We start from the raw sequence: 25268 nt of genomic DNA on the forward strand, positions 1-25268 counted from the left end.
ACAGAGGCCTTGCTCACAGAGAACTTGCTCACAGAGGTGGTGCTCACAGAGGCTGAGCTCAAAGAGGTCTTGCTCAGAGAGTCCATGCTCACAGAGGCTGAGCTCACAGAGCCCGAGCTCACAGAGGTCTTGCTCACAGAGGCTGTGCTCAAAGAGACCTTGCTCACAAAGGCTGTGCTCACAACGGCCTTGCTCACACATGTGGTTCTATAGGAGACCAAGCTCACAGTGAGCTTTCTCACAGAGGCCTTGCTCAAAGAGGCTTAGGTCACAGGGGCTGGGTTCACAGAGGCCAAGCTCACAGAGGATATGCTCACAGAAGCCTAGCTCACAGAGGGCTTGGTAATAGAGGCCTTATTCAGAGATCTTAATCACAGAGTCCTTGCTCAGAGAGGCTGTCATCACAGAGGCCAAGCTCACAGGGGTTGAGATCACAGGGGCTGAGCTCAGAGGCCTTGGTAACAAGAGGCTGTGCTCACAGAGGCCTTGCTAACAGAGGGCTTGCTCAGAGAGGTCAAGCTCTCAGAGAGCTTTCTCACAGGGGCTGTGCACAAAGACCTTGCTCACAACGGCCTTGCTCACAGATGTGGTTCTCTAGGAGACCAAGTTCACAGTGGGCTTTCCCACAGAGGCCAGGCTCACAGATCTGTGCTCACAGAGGCGTAGCTCTCAGAGGGATTGCTCACATAGGCAGTGCTCACAGAGGGCTTGTTCACAGAGGTCATGCTAACTGAGGCCGTGCTTACAGAGGCTGTCTCCCAGAGGCTGTGCTCACAGAGGTCTAGCTCCAGAGGTCTTGGTAATAGAGGACATGCTCACAATGGCCTTGATCACAGAGACCTTGCTCAGAGTTGCCGTGATCACAGAGACCTTGCTCGCAGAATCTTCATTCACATGGCCTGTGCTCATAGAGGCCTTGCTCACAAAGGCCTTTCTCACAGAGGCTGTGCACACAGAGGTCTTGCTCACAGAGGCCAGTCCTGACAGAGGCCAAGCTCACAGAGGCTGTGCTAACAGAGGCCAAGCTCACAGAGGCCATGCTCACAGAGGCTGAGCTCACAGAAGCTTGCTCAGAGAATCCATGCTGATAGATGGATTTCACAGAGTTCACAGAGCCAGAGCTCGTAGAGGCATTGCTCACAGAGGCCTTGCTCACTGATGCGGTTCTCTAGGAGACCAAGCTCACAGTGGGCTTTCACACAGAGGCCATGCTCAGAGATGCTGTGCTCACACAGGCCTTGCTCACAGAGAACATGCTCACAGAGGTGGTGCTCACAGAGGCCTTGCTCAAAGATGCTGAGGTCACAGGGGACAGACTCACAGAGGCCAAGCTCACAGAGGCTGTGCTCACAGAAGCCTAGCCCACAGAGGGCTTGCTAATAAAGGATATACTCACAGTGGCCTTGATCACAGAGACCTTGCTCAAAAAGGCTGAGCTCACAGAGGGTTTTCTCACAGAATCCGTGCTCACAAGACCATTCTCACAAAGGCCATTCTCACAGAGGCCTAGCTCACAGAGGACTTGCTCACATAGGCCTTGCTCACAGAGGCCTAGCTCTCAGAGGGCTTGTTTGCATAGGGCTTGCTCATATCAGCGTGCTCACAGAGACTGAGCTCACAGATTTGCTCACAGAGGCCTTGCTGAAAGAGTCCATGCTCACAGTGTCCTTGATCACGAGGACCTTGCTCAGAGTGGCCGTGATCACAGAGACCTTGCTCAGAGAGCCAAGCTCACAGAGGGTTTTCTCACAGAGGCCGTTCTTACAGAGGCCTAGTTCGCAGAGGACTTGATCACATAGGCCATGCTCACAAAGGGCGAGCTCACACAGGCCTTGCTCACATAGGCCTTGCTCAAAGAGGACGTTCTCACATAGGCCTTGCTCACAGAGACTGAGCTCACATAAGCCGTGCTCACAGAGGCCTAGCTCTCAGAGGGCTTGCTCGCGTAGGACTTTCGCACATAGGCAGTGCTCACAGAGGCTGAGCTCACAGACCTTGCTGAAAGAGTCCATGCTCACAGTGGTCTTGATCACAAGGACCTTGCTCAGAGCAGCCATGCTCATGGAGACCTTGCTCACAGAGCTGAGCTCACAGAGGACTTGCTCACATCGGCCGTGCTCACAAAGGACAAGCACACAGAAGCCTTGCTCACAGATCTTGCTCACTGGGTCCTTGCTCACAGAGGCTGTTCTCACAGAGGCCGAGTTCAAAGGGGTTGAGCTCACAGAGGATGAGTTCACAGAGTCCTTGGTAATAAGAGCTGTGTTCACAGAAGCCATTCTCACAAAGGCTGTGCTCACAGATGCCTAACTCACAGAGGTCTTCTCATAGAGGCTATGAGCACAGAGGGCTTGCTCACAGATGCCGTGATAACATAGACCTTGCTCACTGAGGCCATGCTCACAGAACCCATTCTCACAGATCCGTGCTCTCAGAGGACGAGCTCAAATAGGGCTTTCTCACAGAATCCGTTCTCACAGAGGCCGAGCTCACAGAGGTCTTTCTCACAGAGGTCTTGCTCACATAAGCCACGATCATAGAGGTCATCTCAAAGAGGCCTTGCTCAAAGAGGTTGTGCTCACAGAGGCTGAGCTTACAGAGGCCAAGCTCAGAGAGGCTGTGCTCACAGGGGCCTGTTCTCACAGATCCATGCTCACAGAGACCATTCTCACAGAGGCCAAGCTCACAGAAGCTGTGCTCACAGAGGCAAGCTGACAGAGAGCTTGCTCATAGAGCCCATGCTCACAATGTCCGTGATCACAGAGACAGTGCTCACAGAGGTTGAGCTCACAGTGAGTGTTCTCAAAGAGGGCATGCTCACAGAGACCTTGCTCACAGAGGCCATGCTCACAGAGGCTCTCACAGAGACCGAGCTCACAGTGTGCTTTCTCACAGAGGCCATGCTCACAGAGTCTGAGCTTCAGGGGCCATGCTTATAGAGGCCTTGCTCACAGAGACCTTCATCACATAAGCCATGCTCACAGAGGCCTTGCTCACAGAGGCCAAGCTCACAGAGGCCGTGTTGTGTTCACAGAGGCCATGCTAACTGAGGTCATGCTTACAGAGTCTCACAGAGGCTATGCTCACAGAGGTCTAGCTCCAGAGGTCTTGCTAATAGAGGACATGCTCACAGTGGCCTTTATGACAGAGACCTTGCTCAGAGTGGCCATGATCACAGAGACCTGCTCACAGAATCTGTACTCACAGAGGCCATGCACACAGAGGTCTTGCTCATAGAGGCCATTCTCACAGTGGCCAAGCTCACAGAGGCCAAGTTCACAGATGCCATGTTCAAAGAGGTCTTGCTCAGATTGTCCATGCTCACAGAGGCCGAGCTCACAGAGGCCGAGTTCACAGAGGCCTTGCTTACAGATGCCTTGCTCAGAGACCTTGCTAACAGAGGCCATGCTCACAGAGAACTTGCTCACAGAGGGCTTCCTCACTGAGGTCGTGCTCACAGAGGGCTTGCTAATGAAGGACATTCTCACAGTCGCTTGATCACAGAGACCTTGCTCACATTGTCTGTGCTCACAGGGGCTGTGCTCACAGGGTCTGCACTCACAGAGTTATTGCTCACAAAGGCTATTCTCACAGAGGCAGTGCTCACAGAGTCCGTGCTCACAGTGCCCAAACTCATATAGGCAATGCTCACATATTCCTATCTTTCAGAGTGCTTGGTTACAAAGGCGGTGCTCACAGTGGCTGAGCTCACAGCCCTTGTTCACAGAGGTCTTGTTCAGAAAGTCCTTGCTCACAGACCTTGCTCACAGAGGTCTTGCTCAGAAAGTCCATGTTCACAGAGGCCAATCTCCAGAGCCCAAACTCAGAGGCCTTGCTTACAGAGTACATGTTCAAAGAGACCTTGCTCACAGAGGCTGTGCTTACTGAGGCCTTTCTCAGAGACTGTTCTCACAGAGGCCTTGTTTACAGAGGCCATGCTCACAGAGGCTGTGCTCACAGAGGACAAGCTCATAGATGCCAAGCTCACAGGGCTGGTGCTCACCGAAGTCTTGCTCACAGAGGCCTTTCTTATAAAGGCCGACCTGGCAGATGCTGTGCAGAGGGGTCAGGAGGGCAGGCACAGAAGGACTTTCCCGAAGATGGCAGGGTGAGAGCCAGGCAGCGGCCAGTCATCACAGACACCCAGCCTCCAAATGCTCACTGAACCATGTGGCAGCCTTGACCTTTACATCATTCAAGTGCATAGGCTCGGCCACTGCTTAAAAGCATCTGAAGGTTCAGGGGCCTTTCTGGTGTGGCTTGCAGAGAGAACTTGGTACCTAATCTGTAGCTCTCCAAATCCCTGGCTCAATGCCCTGCGCCTAAGGTTGTGGTCCCTGGGGGTGGAGCTGGCATCTGAGTGAAATACCCCAAAAGTCCCTCCAACCTCCCAGAAAATACAGCCAGGTGGCTCTGCATAAGCAATCCTCAGTGGCCATGGGCACGCACATGCGCATGACTGGGGCTGAGCAGTGCCCTGTGTGCATGACAGAGTTGAACTGAACCTTGACCTGAATGCAAGAGGAAGATGACCACAGGGTCTGAGGAGCCATGTCTGAGCTGACAGCGCACAGTGCCGGTGACACAGTGGGAGTTCCGGTGTCTAACCAAACACCAGGAAGAGCTCTTCCCTCTTCCCTGCCCTGGCAGAGCCTGGCACGTGGGCCTCAGTGAGGGAGATGTGGTCACTGTCAGTGAGGTTGGCTCCCCAGGGTGATACAGACCCCTGGCCAGGTGCTCACTGTGGTGATGGCTCCCTCCTCCTAAGGGTCACATTTATCCCCGGACTTAGGGCTCAGCAGGAAGGCTGTCTCCTCCATCTGCACAGAACATTCAATCTACATTCAGATACTCTCCAGCCCCTTCCAGCACGTTTGCTGCCCATCCCTGGCCCTACCTACTGTTGTTCTCTGGCCACTGAGGGTTTCCTGCCCACCCTCCTCCCATCTCATCTCCACACAGGGGCTGGAAACTGTCCTGGAGCACAAATGAGACCCTTTCCAATGTGATCCCAGTCCTCCAACAGTCTCGCCCAGCCTTCAGGCTGACATCCAGTCCTTTAAGTGACATGCAAATCTGTCCTAAACACCTCCATCTCCCATTATGCTCACCACACACTGCTCTGCCAGCTGCCCTGTGGGGCTTATTCCCCCAACTCCCTGGAGTCCCTGACACAGGCCCTTGGCAAATGCCATCCTCTGCTCCTGGACAGCCTTCCCTCCAGGTCTCTGTGCAGGTGACTTCGTGTGGGCAGGTGTCAGTTCAGCCATCTGCTCCTCAGGGGCTCCCCTTTGCCCATCCAGCCCAAGGCAGCCCCACTTCTGAAGTCATGTGACAGAATTTGGCATGACCTTGTCTTGTGTTAATTCATGGCTCCACTGCCCATCTCCCCACCAGAAAGTGAAAGGGTCTCCCCAGGCCTACCACAGTGCTGTAACAAACTAGGCCTATGACACAAGCGCGTGGGTGGAATAAATGAATGAAGGGCTGTGGAGGGCTGAGAGGGGACTTCATTGCTTGGGTGTTGTCCCCTCGAAAGTGGTGAAAGAATGGGTCCAGCAGGACGGGAGCTCAGGGGTTGCCCCCAATTTCAGAGATGACGGGCCCCCAGCATGGACCCTGACTCACAGCTCGCTTACCTGCAGCTGCTTGAGGACTTTCTGGACCTGCTCTGGCTTCTGGTACTCCACGAATCCAAATTCCATGGAAATCAGTGCTTCTGGAACGGGGGACACACCATGAGAGGGATCACAGAGTGAGCCATGGCTTGGCATTGAATACTTTCCAGTTCTCTTTCCAGCCCCCACATGGCCTCAGCTCCAGGCTTGCCATTTACGACTAGTTGCCCCAGCGAATCCACCCACTGATGATCACTAATAATTAACAGATGACTGATGTGATAATTAACTTCCTAATACGATCCCACCTTTGTGAGGGAGGGGAACTGACTCGGGGCTGACCACTGTTCTCCAGCAGGAGCCGCTACCTGGACAGCCCTGCCTCCATGTGCTGTCACCAGCACCCAGGTCTGCCTCCAGGGGCCTTTTTGACCCTTGGATCTGGCTCCTGGATTTTGGGTCTAAAGTTCTGACGGAGATGGTGAAGGTGTCTTGGCTCCATCTGGTTCCCCCTCTGAGGTGGCAGGAGGTCAGAGGGCAAGAGCAACAGCAGCCTCTTCAGGGGCTTCAGTGTGTGTGTGTCAGGCATAGAGAGGTAATGCTGGGGAATCCCACGGGGCACCCCAAAGCACAAGGTCTCTAACTGCACCTCTGCCTCCCCTGCAGAGCCCTGCGCCTGTGTTTCTATCCAGAGACCGAGGAACCAAGGGCCAGGCACACTAGGGAACCTCGTGAACAGCTCAAACGTGGCTCAGGACTGCAGGGGGCAGGCAGTCCTGTCCCATGGTGACTGTCAGTTTGCTCTCTGAGCAGAGGGTTTTCATTTCGGGGCAGAAGGCTATGGGTGGTGGGCTGCTGGCATCTGCACCTGAGTGTCAAATGTACTCCTGAGAAAGAGGAGCTCACCCAGCCTCCGACACAGCAAGGCCATTCTGCCTGGGAGGCTGGTCTCTGTCAAGAGCAGCACCTGGCTCCCGGCCTCTGTGCCCGTGGGTTCAGCCCACAGGAAATGCTGACCTGGGACTGTGGGAGGGGGGCACAAGCTGGTGCCAAGAACCCAGCTCTGCTGGTCCACCATGTATCAGTTCTGCATGAGCTCTGCCCACCATCTCTCCTTGTGCCCCTCAAGCGTTAGCAGTATGACCTGCTGCTGCACAGCCACCTGTACCCAGTCGTCCTTCATGCCAGCCCCAGGACAAGCATGGCCTCATCCTGCTGCACCTAGCTGACCAGATACCACCTAGCTTTCCCCAACACCTGACAGGATGGCAGGCTCCTGAAAGGACAGTGGACACCGCAAGAGGTACTTCCAACACTGATGATGGGGTGGCAAGTCACTGCTGAGTGCTTGCAGGGGTGAGGGCAGGCTCCCAGAGGGGCAGTGTCCCTGCAGCCTGTTTTATCTGCTGCCATGGCAGCATGAGCAGACAGAGGCAAGGGACCTCTAACTTCACACACAGAAGCATCTGCTTAAAACCCTCAGTGGTTCCCCACCAGGTTGCAGTCCAAACCCCTGCAGGGCATAAAAATCACTTCCTAAGCTGGAAACTGCCTCCCTTTCCAGGGCACCTCCTGCCTTGGCCTCTGCCACCAGGTTGCTCAGCCTCCGTGCCTCTAGGCCCACTCTGAGTTGAAGACCCTGCCACAGCCCTCCTGGCCCTGTGCTTAAGCCACCAGCTCATATGTCTCCCAGCTACTGCAGGTGCCTGGGGACAGGGATATCTCTGGCGCTCACTGCCTGGTGGCCCAGGCCAGTTAGGGAGTGAATGGGCAGTGGTCACTCTTGACTCGTGCTGTACTGCACCATGTCTGTGAATCAAAGGGCTGCTGCATGGGGTATGTGGCTATGATAAAGGACAAAGGACATGTCCTTGTTCATGCTCTGCAGGGAACCAGGGTATGAATGAAGGGCGGCTAGGAGCATCAGAACAAGACCTGGGGCTGAAAGGAGAGGCCAAGTGATCTCTGTCTGCCCACTACCTAATGGGCAGGGAGGTGCAGATTAATGATGTGGCAGAATGATCTAGAAGTTCTATGTATGGGTCATTTCTCTTGGAAATGAAGTGGAAAAGCACACAATCAGTCTATTTTGCTGTGTCTGGAAGGAGTGGGGAGGAGGGATCCTCCGGGTGCTGATGGTACCCTGCCCACCCACTAGGTGCATAACTCCAGGACCACATGACAGCCTGTGAGGCTCTGGACAGCCCAGGACACATGGGCCTCTTTGACTGCACAACAGAAGTCTCCAGGAGAGAGGAGGGGCTGTTTCAGACAAGCCTGGCTGCCCACCCCGCCTGCAGGTACGATTTCTTCTGGAACCACTTCCTTCCAGCCAAGATTTCCATGGGTAACCTGCTTTGCTCTTCTTGGAGATGGAGCAGCTCCTCACGGCACCAACTTTGAAAAACACCTGGAGAAGAGAGGATCATGCAGCCCCCGACTTCGGGGAGCATTCGCCACCTGTGTGGGAGCCTCTCCAGTCACCATAGGTCCACCCACGGGCACAGGAAGCAGGAAGCACACAGAGCTGACCCCAGCAGGCTGCACACTGTGCATGGGCCTGTGCCAGGTCCCACACCATCCACCCACCTAGTGATCCAGAGACACCCTCAGATGGGCAGCTGAAGGCCAGGCCTCAGGAGCTGGCAGTTGGGGTCACAAAGCTGGACATGCTGGACCTGGACCTGGGCCTGGGCTGCTGACTCAGGCTCTGAGACACTGTGCAGCCTGCCAAACTGTCCTCCCACGTTGCCCACGGAGATCCTGGGCCATTCAGAGCTGGTGAGCAATGGCCTGTTCCAAGTAACATGGTCAGTCCTCTGGGCCTCTCGAAACAGCAGCTGGGCTGCTTTTTGCTCCACTTACAGAGTGAGGAGCTAGGCCTTGGATCAGCTGAGAGGTCTTCTGCAGACCCCAGAAGCTGGGGTCAGTTCAGGGGCATGGACTCTACTGACTCCAGGCCCGACCACCTCACTGTCCTCTGTGCTTAAAGCCAAAATAATTCTAAAAAACTGTAAGTCACACTCTATGTTTCCCCTCCCTTCTCCTGTCTCCCTTTAGAGCCCAGCTAAGGCACACTCCACATGGCTCTGACTCTGGCTCTGTCTTCAGTACCAAAGACAGGCAGGTGCTCAGTACTGTCCACCAAGTGAGCGACAGGCAGGAGGAGGAGCAGAGACCCTCACACACACCAGTGGCAGATTTGTGCTTCAGGTATGGGACCCTCTACCTGGAGGATCTCACTCATCCTAGTCAAACAAACCTTCAAAACAACCCAATGGGAAATTTCACTCGTGCCTCTATTACAGCCAGAGAAACTGAGGCACAGAAAGGCTGCAGGGCTTGCCCATTAGCAAGGAGTGAGGTCAGGATCCAGGCCCGGGAGGACTGATCCGTGATCAATGCTCCACATTCAGGTGCTGGGACAGGGGTCCTGTGATCTGGACTGTGCTTCCCCACAGTGCTCTAATGGGCTGTATGAGCTCAGGACAGTGAGACAACCTCTCTGAAGCTCCATCTCCCAGCTGAACTAGATGATCTTGGCTGAACCTTCCAGCTCCAGGGCCTTCAATTCTGAGGACACCCTTGAGTTGCTGTTTGTGCAATTCTAGGTAATGCTGATCCAATAGTGATGTCCCATACCACGCCAGGAGTGACAAAGACAACACAGGACCAGACCTGGCCTGACAGGCTCAGAGTCACCTGCCTTTGAGACACTGCTAGGGTGCGCCTCTAAAACCAAGTCATGTCAGTATCAGTGCTTCATCAGGTGCTCCAGGCACCCTGGCAATGCTGTCTGCTTGGGTCTGGGCCTCTCCACTGCTGTGGCTGTCCTACCTAGGGACAGTCACAACACAGAGGCAGGGTCAGTGGACACTGCCTCTTCTCTTGAACCCTCCATAGAATTTTAGAGCTCAGGGGACCTTCTGAAAGAGAGGGGAATCAGAGATTTCCATCCTCTGGCCATCTCCCTTCCAGGACAAGTTCATGGCTGTGAGCTGTGTCACTTATCCATTAAGCAGAAAATCTGGTGAGCGTCTGTTCTGTGCCACGCTTGATTCACTGAAAGCAGCACCTCTGCTGGGGAGTCCCGTTTGGGGGGAAAGGGAGCTCACAGACCCCATCCTGTGAGCAGGAGTGGAGCCTTGTCCATCCTGGCCCTGCAGCCCATGGGCTCATGCTCACTGGGCATCTGCCAAACTCCTGCCTGGAGCTCCCTACCCTGCCCCTTCTGTTCTCCTCCCACAGGTACAGACTCACCCCATCCAGATGTGCCAGGTAGGGACACCCTCACTCACGAGTCTCCTGCAGGTTCCATCAGGCCACGTGCAGTGGTGGCACTGACTTCTGGTCCTCTAACCACAGAAGAGTTTGGGGCACTCTTTTCATGCACACTTGGAATGTGAACCCTCCCCTGGACAGCAGGGGTGGTGTGCGGTAGGGTGGGCTGTCCACCACCCGAGCTGTGCTGGAACCAGAGCAGACACACTGCCCTCATTGCAGCCTGGAGCATCCCCCATTCCTGGTGGATACTCACTTCCCTCAGCATCTCCTCTGTGGTGCTGAAGTTGAGATTTTTAATAAACAGAGTGCATCCTGGAAGTCTCTCATCTTCCTCCTCCTCCTCCTCCTCCTCCTCCTCCTCCTCTTCCTCCTCCTCCTCTTCTTCATCCCTTGGATGAGGAGGCCTGTGCTCCTTCCCCTGCTGGTTTTTCACCTTCTGGGGTCTCACTGTCAGCCACTAACCCCATCAAAAACAAACCACCCCATTAAGTAACATCTACTCACCAAAGCCAGGGCCTAAAGCACAGAATGCTGTACCAAGGGGCTCTGCCTCCATGGCATAGTCTGGAGGGACTGCAGGTCAGCAACAAGAGAGTCAGGGAGAGAGACAAAGTCCCACCATCTGCCCCTGTTGCATTTTATTTTTTTCTGTACTGAGGATTGAACCCAGGGGCACTTACCCACTGAGTCACATCCCCAGCATTATTTTGTATTTTATTTAGAGACCAGGTCTCACTGAGTTGTTTAGCGCTTCCCTTTTGCTGAGGCTGACTTTGAACTCAAGAGCCTCCTGCCTCAGCCTCCTGAGCTGCTGAGATTCCAGACATGTGCCACTGCACCCAGATCCTGCTCTGTTTTAAAGAGAATATGACAGAGATTCAATCCTATAAGCCCCAGATAGGTCTAGGCTATACTCATTTTAACTTCAAAATAAATTATGGAAACCATGAACCTAAGCAAAATGTTATTTTTCCTTAAAAAACAGCACTTAGTGAACTTTCAAACTAAAATGCATCTTAAGAGTTTTGCAAAAATAATAGAATGGGAAAAATTAGCTTTCTAAAACCCTTTGAATATGGATTTCAAATACCCCTTGAACATGCATGTGTGTCAAAGTGGTTTTGTCTACACACAAGGAAGTCATAGTATTTCATAATAGTGGAAACTGGGAAAACCCACCACAGAGTTCCAGACAGACCAGCAAGGCCACTGGATGCTGTGATTGTAGGGTGCCACAGAAACAATGTGCTGAGGAATGCTGAAGGGAGCTCATGGACCCGGGGACCTGAAGGTGAAGACGAGGAAGGTGGTGCGTGATTCCGTCAGTCTGCTCGGGCGGGGAAAGCACACATGCACATGCAGCCGTGAGAACAGAGGTCAGGGGCCGTAGCCACTTCTGCAACTACAGACCCAGGCAGCTGTACCAATACCTGTCACCACCGCCCCTGCACCTCGCTCACTCTGAAGGAACATGTTCCACGGAGAGGGAGGGCAAACGTGGCCCTGCCAGTTAGTGGTGGTGCCCACGGATGCACTGGGCAGAAGAGGCAGGGCCATGGGCAGTCAGCCAGGGCCCAGTGCAGGTGACTGCCCCAGCGAGGGTGGATGTCTCAGCCTCAGGACCATTGGAGAAACCCTACTTTAGGGAAATGCGCTCAGTTTGGCTCAACCTCCCCAATTTCACCAAGTCCCGAGAATTGAGCCTGGGGAAAAGCCCCTTCCCCAGGAAAGGCTCAACAGCTATCCCACAGCCCCAGGGGGACAGCCCCAGGGAGGGGATTCCTCACCCCAACCCACCTTGGTGCTGAGCAGGTGGCAGCCCTGCCCCAGACTCCAGCCCTGCCCCCCAGGCTGGTAGAAGCTCCCGAGGTCCCGTGACCCAAGAGGAGCCCATAGGCTTCTCCCGAGCATGCTTCCCTCCAACAGCTCCCACCTGTGTGGGGCCTAAGGGGGCTTCCAGGTGCTCAGACCTGCCCTGCACTGTCACGCCAAGCTCTGGGACCCTGTTCTGTGCCTCTTGCTTGTGGCCTGAAGCTTTCCAGTCCTGATTAGGTGTCAACTGCTTAGCCGCTGAACAAACCATTCAAGTCTCAAAGAAATGGTTAGTGACCAAGCTGGAACCCTCCCAGGACCCAAAGGACACCTCCAGTCCTCCAGCTTCCTGGGTCCCAGGCCACAAGGAGGAAATCTACATGCAGGCTCCTCCCCACCCAAGAAACAACCAACAGACACAGCAAGGGACTCCAGGTGTGGCCATTGATACTCAGAAACACACTTTCAAAGGAGAGAGGAGGAAACAGCCTACTAAAGCCACAGCAGCTCAGACTCCAGGTCCTGGAGGAGAACTTCAATCAAAGTGAAAGTCAAGACCATCAGCAGGAAGACCCTCTGGGTCTCCTGGTCATCCTGCATCTCAGAGGTTGAAGGCCAAAGAAAGAATGGGCAGTAGATCTCCTGCCACATGCCAGGACCTCAGCTGGGTGCCTTGGCTACCTGGCCTCATCCACAACCACAGAGACCACATCACAAACACAAACAGGTGGAAATGGGAGGACTTGGGAACATTCTGGCATCCCAACATTAGATGCCAAGCAGTTTCAGGAAGGTAAGACAGGTTCCCAGAAGACTGACAGAAACTTATAGAGGGGAGAGGGTTGGGGAGAATGGTGTACCAGAAGGTTAATGGGCAGTGCAAGGGGTAGCCTCTCCTCAGCAATATCCAGCTTCTGCCCCCTGGGGAGGCCAACTCGGTATGGCCAGAAGTTCAGAGTTTTGAAAAGAAGCAGAAAACACAACTTTACACAGGAAAACCCAGTTTTTCAATCTTGGCAACCTAACTCAACGGCAAGAGGTTTTTGTGCCAGGCAGGAGCTGGTTAACCAACCAGCAAGCAGACACCTCCCTCTTGCTCAGAGACCTCTGGCAAAGACTGGTCACCTTCCCTGCACTGTCTCAGGGGCCTGCCGGGGTTCCAGGAGTGGGAGTCTCCCAGGGACATTCTGGGGAGGCCAGGGTCCTCGGCAAGGTGGAGTCGACTCCACCTGACCCCAGCCCAGGAGCCTGGTCAGGTGGTCACAGGCACCACCTGGGGTGTGGTGTTTGGGTTTAGTGAGAGCTGAGCTGAGCTGAGCAGGCTGGGTCAGTGGGCACCTCAGGAACTGTGCTCAGGAACTGTCCCTCCCTGGGCAGGTCAGCCGCTCTCAGCCCCGCCCAGGGAGGGGCACTGGGAAAAACAGCTGGCTGAAGATGAAAGCAGTGTTCCCGTGTGCCGGGTCTTTCCCCAACAGCACAGGCTGGCTAGTTCCAGAGACATCCATGTCCTAACCCTTCACGCCCATAATGACATCAATGCCCCTGGAGTGTCTGGATCCTGAAATGCTATGAGACGAGGGCATGGCAGTCTTTAAAGATCTGCTGACCACAGGGCCTGGAGAGGAGGGGCCTAGAGACAGCAGTCAGGAGGGGCAGAGCCATGGGACACGCATGTGGGAACACAAGGCTGTGGGCGTGTACCACCCAGCTCTGCTGTGTACCACCCACGCAGCCTGGGTCAGTGACGAGGCTGCCCTGCCTCCACATCCCTCCTGCAGCCTGGAGTAAAACCACACACACACACACACACACACACACACACACACACACACACACTCCTGCACTGTGCTAAGCTGTTAAGAAAAACAAGCGTCCACTACTCATCCATAGGCCTGGTTACTATCACCTGCCATTGGACAATAGAGTGGCTGCCCTACCAGTGGCCTCTCAGTGCCTGCTCCCAGTTTGCCAGTTCCTTTGACATAATCCCTGATTTGCTGGCCTCTACATTAATGCTCAAGCCTGCCAGAGACATGCTGACCACAGGACCTTTAAACTTGCTACCTCCTGGTCCAACCAGCTCCCCTCCTGTCTTTACCAGGCCTGGTTTTTGCTTGCCCAGTGTTAGTCCAAACATCCTGCCCTCAGACAACTCTTCCTGGTCACACTAGTAAAAAAAGGCCACCATGTCCCTGTTGTCCTCTTTCCAGAGCCCCTAGACTGTTCTGAAACCACCTTCCTTACTGGTTGCATCTGGGTCCCCAAATAAAGGGGAGTTCACTGAGGACCGGACCCAGCCTGATGCAGTTACCCCTGCACCCCCAGCACTGGTCAAGAGAGGATACTCCAAAAACATCTGCAGATGGCCAACAAGCTGAGAGCTCAAAGGGAGCAGTGGGGACGGGCAAGGGCTCAGGCCTCAGGGCTCACAGCTGCAGGGCACATCCCCATGCCCTCCACGCATGTGACCTCTGGAGGTCACTAACCCCGGGGCTTCCTCTTTTCCATATGTGAGTGGGGACCATGGTCCGAGCTGCGTGCAGGTTGACTGCAAGATGAACATCAAGGCTGTGTGACAGCCCCTGGGCCTATCCAACACCCCAGAAGCAACACTGCACCATGAACACTGCCCCTGGACCCTGCGTGTCCAGCTGGCTGGGTTGGCACCCAGGGAAGCCCATGATCCCCTCTGAGGGAAGGCAGCTGCAGGGGAGCCCAGCCCTCCTCCTGCAGGTTCCAGGCCAGACCTCTGTGTGTAGGGAACAGTGTCCCTGCTGGCCCTGAGTAATGGACCCAACCTGACCCAGTCACCCCTGCACCTCCCAGCACCTCCAAGCTACCAAGCCAAATCCCACAGCAACCCACATCCAGGTCCAAGCAGGCCCAGACATGACCCAGGGCCGAGGCCACCAGCCAAAGGTCTTTTTAAGAAGTACTTTGCTGCCAGCCTGAATGGGGAGACAAAGGACGACAGGAAAGAAAAAATAAGTGATTACCAAACTCAAGCAGATGTTCGCCAACAGAATCACCAGGCTCTGGCAGGAGTAAGCAGTGGAGGGGCTGGCTGCAGGAGCAGGAGCAGGAGCAGGTACCACTGAGCACCTGGGCAGGAGGCAGGGAGGGGCTTCTGCCGCAGCCCCACAATCAAATCCAGGCACGCGGCACCACACAGCTTTATTATAATCAGGCCATGCCACTCCTCTAGGCTCCTGCGCTGTGGCCACCAGCAGACTGTTATCAGTTGCAAGCAGCTTTCCAGGACCCCCACATCTGAGCCCTTTATCTAGAGATGAGGGTCTTGGTTGTGGGGAGATAAAACATGCTGGCCACTCCCTGGAGAGTGGCAGAGAGCAGAGCAGAGCACTGCAGAGAAGCGTGGTCCCTCCCGCTCCCCCTGCCCAGCCCCAAACACAGAGCCTGGGGCCCTGGGGCCCCCTACCTCCTGTCATCCTGAGGAAGCATCTGGAACAATGTGCAGAGAGTGGGTGGGGTGCCGAAAGGGAGAGGGCACAGCTCAGGGGACCAGGGACCGGGGGCTGTGCAGGCAACACAGAGGCTCCCAGAGGCTGCAGCAAACCCACCGGTGCTGGACAGATCCTGGTTCTGAGGCCTCCTGTCAGTCAGTGAGCAGACACCAGCCCCTCCAAGCTGCAGGACTGTTGGGACCCTCAACACTAACCTGAGCCTGAGGCCAGAAGATCATTCTAACAGGGTCCAGACACTGGTGCCGAGAGGACACTGCTCACACCCCAGAGCAGTCCTGTACCCGAGGCCTTCTTCAGACATGTCCATGACCAGCCCAGGAGGTCCTGGGAAGTCTGGGCCATGTTCATTGTGGTCACCCTGGACAGCAGAGTTACAGATGTTGTCAGCGTGGCATCTCCCTCTGTCCTCAGGGGGGTGCGTGGGTGCCACCCTCACTGTTCAGGGCCAGATCCAGCCTGAAGGGAGGCATCTGGCCCAGCCCCAGAGTGGGCATGGGACAGGGACCCTGCCCACCATCACCGGCACGCATGGCCCACTCCCCAGAAGCAGCACCTCAGCGTGAGAACATAGAGAGCTTGGTGCCAGCAGGCAGGGAGTGGGCCCCACTATGCCCTGGGGCAGCACCTTCTCTGCACTCCCAGGGCCTGGCACTCCGCAGGGTGCATGGTCAGCAAGGCAGACGAGGTGCCTGCTTGAGAAGGCACCATCTAGTTCAAATGAAATCAGCCCAGCCAGATGGAGGTGCTGTGCCCGATGTGCCTGTCCTGTCTGTGCCCGAAGCAGGGAGGAAGAAGCCAGACCAGAGCTGTCTGCAAGCCTCCTGACCCCACCAGTTCGTGTGCTAGAGAGGAGGGTTCAATTGGGTCAGAATTCATTAACTGGGTTCATGTGCAGCAGCAGAACTGAAAGCCATGGTGGCTGGCAGCTGCAGGGCAACGGCTGTTTATGGACACAGGAGGACCCCATGAGGGGTGAGTTCCAGGAGCACAAGCAGGGTGGAAAGGACCCCAACACAAAGCTGACCAAGGAGGGACTGGAAAGGTTCATGCCTTTCACCATCCACCTAGCAAATGGGGTGCACTCCATCCGCAGAGCGAAGGGATGGGCAGAGAGTGAAGGGATGGGTGCAGCTTCCAGGCCAGTGGGTCACAAATGCCCTTACAGACGGCCAGTCCTGAAGACCCACAGGCACGTGGATGTGAGCCACAGGCATGGAGTAAGGCCCCGACCAGGCAAGGCCACAAATTCAAACCTTACAGGGGTGATCAGAGGTTCTGCACCCACTGTTTTTTTTTTTTTTTTTTTGCCATAAAACACTTTTGTTGTAAATATATGAGGACAATGGAGATGGTAGACAAGGGACTTATCTGTCTTTAAGAGGAAAATTCTCATTTTAGTAAACTGAGCAATTGGTAACCCTGTGTGTGATGGGCCGAGGGGTAGAATCTTAAAACCTGGGTCAAACAACCCAGTCCGCAGGAGGCTCCTGAAGGTGTCTGACTACAAGGTGTGGTCGTGGGTCCCTGGGGAGCTGCCCGTCTCCTGGGGCAGCTGTGGGTATGGGGCACGTCTCAGTTCTCAGGCATCCTGAGAGGGGTGAGGTCCAGGGATGTGCCAGGTCCTGCAGTCTGCACAACAGTCCTGACAGGTAACTCTTACCCTGCTCACATGCCTACTCTGTGGGTCAGCCAGTGGACTGGGACCACCCAGGCCAGGGTGGTTCACCACTGCTCTTCCCTCTCCTGCCTGTGCAGTCGCTGGACACCAGGGGAGCTGTGCCACATGCAACCAGGGCTCTCCTCCCTGACTCCAGCTCACCCCACCTACGGATCAGGGACTCTTTCCCGACTATTCTAAGCATGAAGAGATCTAGGTTTTCTTCCCTCACCCTCAGCTGCTACCTTACACTGTGCTCAGAACGCTCTATTTGGTACCAGGGATTGAACCAGGGGTGCCTAACCATGGAGTCACACCCCCAGCCCTATTTTATATTTTAGAAACAGGGTCTCACTGAGTTGCTTAGTGCCTCACTAAGTTGCTGAGGCTGGCTTTGAACTCACAATCCTCCTGCCTCAGCCTCCCGAGCTGCTGGGATGAGCGGTGTGCGCCACCGTGCCTGGCTCTGATGCTCTATTTTTCAGGAATGTTTTACACACCTATACAATTAGAGACTGAAGTCTGTTGGTGTGCAAGATGAACAAAGTGTTAAACCAGTGGCCTGATGAACACTTCCGTGCTGCCCTGCTCTCCTCCCACATAGATCTGTTCTTACCCAATTCTGGCTCCACCACATTCTTTTCTGCAGATTTCGCTGGAGCCTCTTGGTGATCTTTCCTCTGTGGGGGCTATGCTGGAGAAGACACACCTGGAGCCCACTTGAGATACAGTGGGACATGGTGGAACTGCAGAGGCAAAGGTGCCAACCTGTGGGACTCCATCTTGGGACATCTTGCCGTGGCTATAGATATTCTTAAACAGCCCTGTATAGGGAATTCAGCTTATCACGAGTACATGGCAGCAAAGAAGCAGACAGTGAAGGCTCAAGTTGAGGCAGGAAAGGAAGCCAGGGAAAGCGGGGGTGGGGTGCTTTCTGCAGGTGAACTGTGGGAGGGTGGAGCTCAGACTGAGGGCCCTCCCACACACCAGGTCCCTCTCCCCTAACTGCGCTGGGCAGCCCTCCCTTGGAGTAGGCCAGGTGTCAGAAGACCCTGTGCACCTCCAGGGGCTCCAGGAACTCCATGATGATGGCAGTGACGCCACCCTTGGGCAGCAGCACTCGGCCCAGGTGCCCGAAGCAGCCGAAGGTCTCCCGCAACTCAGCTTCCAGGGTGCCTGCGGGGAGGTTCTAGGCCATAATCACAGTCTTGCTTCACTCTGCTGAGGCCTGTGGAGTGGACAGGACTTGTGAGGGATGACAGCAGGGGTCCAGTCTGACACCAGCACTGTCTGGGGCCCCAGGGGCCAGGCGCCTGGGAAGTAGACCCAGGAGGCGCCACCCTCTCCAGCAGGCCACCTGCTGGCTCCACAGTTGGGCAGCTCTGCTGACGGGTCAGCCTCCAGCCCCCCACTGAGTCATGCAGACCCTGACAGTGAAAGACCAGCCTGCTGTACCTCCCAGGTGCCCCAGTCACTGTTCCACTGATCAGAGTGGCATCTCAGTGTGGAACTGCAGGCCACCTGCTGCCACCGGCATGGAGAAGCCCCAGGAGCAGCTTGTCCCTGCGAGGGGCAGCAGAGCAGTGAGTCCTCAGGTTTTGGTTCCAGTCACCACAGGGCCTGTCAACACATCCCCAGCCTCCCCGGAGCCCCGTCCCCAGTTCTGCAGCAGCCACCAGTTGGGGCCATCAGAGTCCGTGGGGAGGGCAGTGGGGACCCACCTGGCTGAAGGAGTCCAGGCTGACCCCGTTGTGGAGGAGGAAGCGCTACACCTCTTGGACCAGCTGGGTCTCCCCAGGGGCCACACGGACAGCCATGCTGCCCTTGGTCTTCTGAGGGAGGGAGGAAAGGAGGCCTGCAGCCATCACATGGACCCGATCTGCTCTCTCCAGCCAACAGCTGAGCAGACTCAGTGGAAGTGGGTTCGGCGGTGCCCCTCACCCAGCCACACCCAACTGACCCCCTCGGGCGCCCTCTCCAGTCATGAGTCCCCACACCAGCTCGGGCTTTTCAATTCTCCACAGTGGGCAGGTCTGCAGCTCCTCCTGCAGCCCCTGGGGGCTTCTGCAGGGCTGACCCTGACCCTAACCCCTCACACCAAGCAGTCCTTGCTCTGTCACCTCCCCCACCAGCCCAGGCTCTCCTCTCTCCACCTGTCTCCACTAGGAGGCTCCAGAAGTCACCAGAAGGCTCTAGAAGGCAGGACCCTGTCCCAGCACTGCGAAGCCCTGGTGCTCAGGGCACTGGTGGCACCAGAGCCACTGCAACTGTCCCTTGTCCTTCCCTCCAACTCAGGCCAAGCTGCACTGCAGAGCATGGCATCCATGAGCCCCTGGGTACCTGAGAACCCACGTCCTACTACGCATGGAATTCAGTGGCCTGGGTGGGAACGAGGGAGGAGAAACACCCTGTGACTACACTGGGTGCAGCGAAGCGATGATCCCTCAGAAGCGTTAACTGAGGACGGTGTCTGTTACAATTAATTTTCCTGCTTCTTTTAAAAATGTGGCCACCAAGTCATTCAGTTACACATGGGCTTGCCGTCCACCTCTACAGACAGGCTGACCTCGAGTGTCTTGAAGGGCAGAGGACCGTGGAGAAAGCAGCCAATGGGCAGAATCAAGGGACGTCCCTTGCCACGTGGCTGAAATGGGCTCCTGGTTTTGCCCAGAAAGAACTCCACAGGGGTCCAGCCCTGGACAGATTTACCAAGAGGGTCTGCGGACATGAAGCTCTTAAGTCATGGGCCACTCACGTGGCCCCACACTTGGCTTTTGGTGGCAATGTACTTCTCTGTGATGGCTTTGGCCACAGCATTGGGCCCCATGAACAGCGTATTCCAGTTGTGGGAGCTGCGGGCAGGGGCAGAGCAGGACAGGCCACACTGGGACCCACGGACCCTCTCTCACAGACACATAGCCTATCATAAGCCTCCCTGCCTTCCTATCCCTCCCGCCACCTCACCTCCCACCCACAGGCAGCGGGGCTGACAGATCCAACCTCTGGCAGTGCCAGCAGCCGGCCTGTGCCAGGGCCCAGCAGGTGGCAACCATCCACTCATAGAGGACGAGATACCTCAGAGCATAAGTGAGCTCCGCACCGCTCTCCCCATCCACAGTGGGGAAGCCAGCTCAGAGGTGAGGTCCCTCAAAGGGACCAGGTGGTCGGGAAAGGCGGAGAGGGCAGCACAGCGTGGGCAGGGCTGGCGAGGATCTGCAGCTGCTGGCTTTGTCCTTGGATGCTGCCTTCTTCTTATAGGATGAGCCGGGGGTGTCGACATCCTCAGTGGCTTCCTTCCTGATGGTGGACAGCAGCAAGTGTAGCATTCTGCCCTGCAGGGACAGGGGAGGAAGTGGGCAAGCTGCCTTCTCACCTCCAGTCCCGCCCTCCAGTGGGGCCTCCTGTCTAGTGGTGCCTCCTGTCCTAAACAAGTTGGACCCAGGGCCAGACATGCAGGAGGACAGGGACGGCAGCCGGAGCAGACATATGGTTACTCTCGGTCCAGCTGACACTGGGGTCCCCGACATGGCCATGCCAAGGGAAAGGTGCTCCTCTGTGACACCCCACAGCCCCTCACACTTCGCCCCCAGGCCCTGCACAGGGAGAACGTGAGTGGCTGTGGGTGGGCCAGGTCTGGCCTGGAGCCCACAAGGTCCATACACTGTGAATGAAGGTGCACTGGAGGGGAGGTGGCCTGGGCACATCGCAAGGTGACCCTGAAGAGCAGAGTTCCCTGCATTCCACAGGGTCATCCCTCCTCTGTCACCAGGTTTGGCGACCCCAGTGGGCCTTTGAGCAACCTCACCTGGAACACCTGCCCATCCACTGCCATGTAGGCCTTCACTGCATGCTCAGGGAACATGAAGGTGACAAAGGCAAAGCCCTTAGGTTCCTTGGTCAGGCTGTCGATGGGTAGTGGAGCTCTGACAGGGGACCTGAGGACAGGAGAGCGTCAGTCACCTGGGTTGGAGCTGGTCCCATGCTCGGGGGAAAGTGCCAGGCACTAAGTGTCAGCCACACGAACAAAGAACAGCTGCTGTGCACTGGCCATGCCCACTCAGTCCGAGGGAAGGAGGGCGACTGCCAGCCACAAGGTCCACCTCCAGGTAAAGGGTGTCATTTCCCAGTCCCCTCACACCCACCCTAAGAAGCAAGGAGGAAGGTGCTGGGCTGCACCTGGCTCCAAGGCCTGCTGTGCACAGCCTATCCTGGGCAGTGGCCTCGCCTACACAGGCCTCCTCCTCTCACCTGTGCATGGCACAACAGTTGCCACACACACAGTGACCTCAAGGGTCCAAAACTTAGTGTGCAGTCACTACCAAGGCCTGCTGCAGTTAGTGCCACGTAAGTGTTTGTGACACTGTCCCTCTCAGAGGACACTATCTGCAGTGGTTCCACTCTGAACACCAAGTGTGGCCACATCCCAAATGGATACCTGCAGTCTATGGTCAAGCCCACTCCCATCCACTCAGCGCTGCTGTGTGGCCAGGGCACCAGCCCGTGGGAGGACCTGGGGAGCAGGATAGCGTGGATAGACCTTCAGGTCCCATCACCTGGCCTGCAAGCAGGTTCCACTTGGGACCTCTGAGCTGTCCTTGGCCCAAGACACACTCACACGGCCTCACTGATCCTCCACACCCAGGTCAGTCTCCTGGGAGACAAGGGCACTGGCAGCATCTCCAGAGCACAGATTCACTTGCACTGTGAGCCCACCTTCCTCCCCTCGACAAACGGCCTCTGTGACCAAGCTCAACTACAGGACTGCAAGTTCCCAATTCAAGAAGTAACACCAGCAAAACCAAAGACAGCCCTGGCTGTTGCCTCTTCTCAGAAGCTGGGTTTGCTTGGGAAGACTTGAGAAAGAAAAGCATTCCCAGGCAGGAGCACAGTGGGAGGGGAGGGCTGGGCGGCTGCTGAATTCCAACACCAGAAGCCAAGGAATCTCAGGAAAACGCCTCCATCGCTCCCGCTCTGCGTTTGGACAGTGAGAGCTAAGGAATCAAGTTCTGCTGGGCGTGCTGGCTATGCCTGCGATCCCAGCGACTTGGAAGGCTGAGGCAGAAGGATCAAGGCCAGCCTCATGGACTTACCAAGACAGTCTCAAAAGATAAAAAAAAAACTTGGGATGTAGTTGGGTGGCAGAGCAACCCTGGGATCAATCTCCAGCACCATTAAAAAAAAAAAAAGGAATCCAAGTTCAAGTTCAGGAAACAAAAGATGCCACTGGATCTGCAGTGGGAACAGCAAGTCCTGTTTTCAGATGAGGAGACCAGCTGGAGCCACTGCCCAAGGTCAAGAGCAAGTGGGAGGCAGATGGGGCAGACCCAGGCAAGTGGGAGCCGGGCACAGCAGGGGTGCATGGCCAGGAGCAGATCCCTACCATAGGAGGAGAAGAGACCCTCCAGGTTCTCCTCGGTGCTGGTGTAGGGCAGGTTGTGCACAAAGAGCCTCCCGAAGTCAGCCAGGTCCTCCTCCTCCTTGTTCTTCCAGAGTGTTCTGCCTTTTCAGGGCTGCACACTGTTCTGTTGGCTATGGGCATGTGCTTCTCCCTGAACACCTCAATGTAGCATCCACCTGCAGGAGGAGAGGGTCAGGGCTCTGGGGAACCTGGGACTTGACATACCTGGCTGGGGACCCAGGCTCTGGCTGCAGGCTGCCATATGCTCCAGCTGGGAAAGGCGATGGGCCTGGCAGCAGGCTCTGGAGCGGGGCAGCAGACTAAGCCCCCGGGACCTCACCCAGCCTGCCAGCATGGTCTCATCCCTTGGAGTCTGCTCCCACTGTCCCAGGCCAAGTGACAGGTCCTCTGAACTTTGAGCCTACTCTAGCACTGCTGGCGGCACTGCCTTGGGAAAGGTCTCATGTGACAGCCGGACCCTGAACAATCAACTGCTGGTGAGCAGGTTGCAAAAAGCATCCTATGTGCCTAACAAGGCCACAGGGATGGCCTGCCTCCACCCGCACCGCCAGAGCTTGATGAATACCTTCCACTGACCTGCCAGCAGGAATCCTGGGGACCCCGTCTACCCTGACACAATGCATCCCTAGGAGCTTTGCTTTTCTACTTTTACTGATGACTATAAATCAACACATTAAGTTTAAATAATAACAGGAAGGTTGCAAAGAACTTTCTTGAGTTCAGACTCTGGTGTGCTCGGGGGATCCACCCGTGGGGCAAAGCTCAGCACCAACTCAGCAAAGGCCTGGATGTTCCTAATTCTGCCTGACACTTCTACATTGTCCTTCAAAAGGCATGAAAATGTTTATTGCCAAATGTGAAAAATGTATGCCACTTTGGCAAGTGAAAAACCTGAACTTGCAGTTTCAATTTTGTTTTTAATAATTATGAATAAATTCAAGCATCTGTACAGGCCACCTGAATTCTTTTTCTTCAAAAACCTCTTGTTCTTTCTTCATTTTTCTGTTGGGCGGGTCATATATCCTTCATAAGAATCTGTGTAAATTAGAGAAATTGGCGCCTCTTGCCTGCTGTTCAGGCTATGGATTCTGCAGTCAACCTTCTGAACCCGTGGCAGCTGTGGCCTTACAGGGTTTCTGGCTGGTAGGCAGTCAACATGTCCATTTTCTGTTTTTCCATCAAAGTTTGCAAATTCCTTAGAAATAAATTTGTTCAGCTCAAATCCTTGATGTTTCTGAAACTTTTCTCATTATGAGGAGTATTTTTCCCTAAAAAAATGTTAACTAGGATGGGCGTGCTGCACGCCACTCTTCCCAGCAGCTTGGGAGGCTGAGGCAGGAGGATCATGAATTCAAACCCAGCCTCAGCAACTTAGTGAAATCCTAAGCCACTGAATGAGACCCTGTCTCAAAATAAAACATAAAAAGGGTTGGGGATGTGGCTCAGTGGTTATATACCCTGAGGTTTGATCCTGGGTACCAAATTTAAAACAAACAAACAAACAAACAAAAAAAAAACCCAACTGACCTCGATCTCAAGGAACTGCTTCAGTATTTCTAATAGCAAAAAATTCTAAGTCCCATATCCCCATTTAGGAGACCAGGAAAGTGTATCAAAGTGTCCCTGAGCATGGAAGAACATGCAAGAAGGAAAATGGCGGTGTCGCAAGCCAGTCCTCACAGAGGGATGTGGAAAATGCAAACCAACGACAGAGGTCAGCGTCAGTGCACAAAGAAAAGGACACTTAAGAAGGTTTGTCCCAAATGTCAGGGATTGTCACTGGGTGGGACCCAGGAATTAGGGTGGGGCAGCCCAGTGTGCTGAGAATAGTGAGCACCTGTGGATCACCTCCAGTCGTCAGACCTGCAGCGTTCACACCTGCATCCTGGCATCCCCTCTGGCTACGCCAGCTCAGTCACTCACACGGCCATCCTGGTTATAGGTGACTTTCGTTCTTTTTATTTAGCTGTGTCTTCTAGGATCTCATATGGGGAACCTCTATGGCTGTCACAAGGCGGGCATGAGAACAGGGTCCTCTGCTAAGGCAGCTCTAGGGCCAGTCAGCTGCAGGCATGGTGCCAGCCAGACTGTGGCCTGTTTCTGAAGACAGCAACACCTCCACACTCACAAGCACCTATAGCAGCCACCCGCTGCAAAATGGGGAAGGACTCTCCACAGGAACCATCTGACCACAGGCCAGCCCTACTGTAGGTGAGGGAGCAGAACAGGCCCCCCCCTGCTCGAGGCAGCCATCGCAGTCCCTCCTTGGTGACGCCCAAGATGCCATCGGTCAGCCTTTTTGGTCTGTGACTCCTTCCAGCTCTCAATCTGAGTGGCCCCCTCCTCGCCCTGTCCTCAGAGCACATACCTCTGTGACACTGAACGGGGCTCCCCGCAGCTTCACGGTGTGGGAGGTGATGGGCTCCTTCTCGTTCGCTGGTTTCTCTGTCTGAGAACAAAGAGAAAAGGCCACAGTGGGTTCCCTGAGGTGGCGGGAGCAGGGGACAGACCAGGACGTGGCAGCTCCAGGAGCAGCTGCAGCCAGGGTAGCTGAAGTGCTGGCGCCTGTGCCTGCCAGACTGAGGGTTTGGCCAGTGCAGAGGCAGTGGATGCAGGGTCCCCATTTGCCTCTGAAGTGAGAGCTGCAGCCAGGTCAGCATGCCATGGACAGGCAAGCAGGCCCCTGGCCAGCAGAGGGCCAGGGCAGAGGGAGGAGCCGAGGCACCTACCTTGTAGCTGCTGATTTCAGCTGGCTCCATGCTACATGCAGAGGCCAGCCTCCTACTAAGCCTCTAAATCCACACGGATTCTGAATTTGGCACCTTTTCCTGTAATTCTGGACTCCAGATAGCTCTGCACAACCTAAGTTTTGGTAAATCCTTTGGTGCTAAAACCTGCCTAGCTAGCACTCACTCCCCACCAGAGACTGCCATGAGCCAACAGGTGCAGAACAAGGTCATTTCTATTCCCACCAGAGAAACATCGATGTGCTG

At 55.3% G+C, this 25268-nt stretch overlaps 1 pseudogene; it reads right to left on the bottom strand.

Moving 5' to 3' along the window:
- Window positions 1–1771: 1771 nt before the first annotated feature.
- Window positions 1772–25034, bottom strand: LOC124975364 (probable RNA-binding protein 19; annotated as a pseudogene).
- Window positions 25035–25268: the final 234 nt, after the last annotated feature.

This window comes from Sciurus carolinensis, unplaced genomic scaffold (genome assembly GCF_902686445.1).
Source record: "Sciurus carolinensis unplaced genomic scaffold, mSciCar1.2, whole genome shotgun sequence".
NCBI lineage: Eukaryota > Metazoa > Chordata > Mammalia > Rodentia > Sciuridae > Sciurus > Sciurus carolinensis.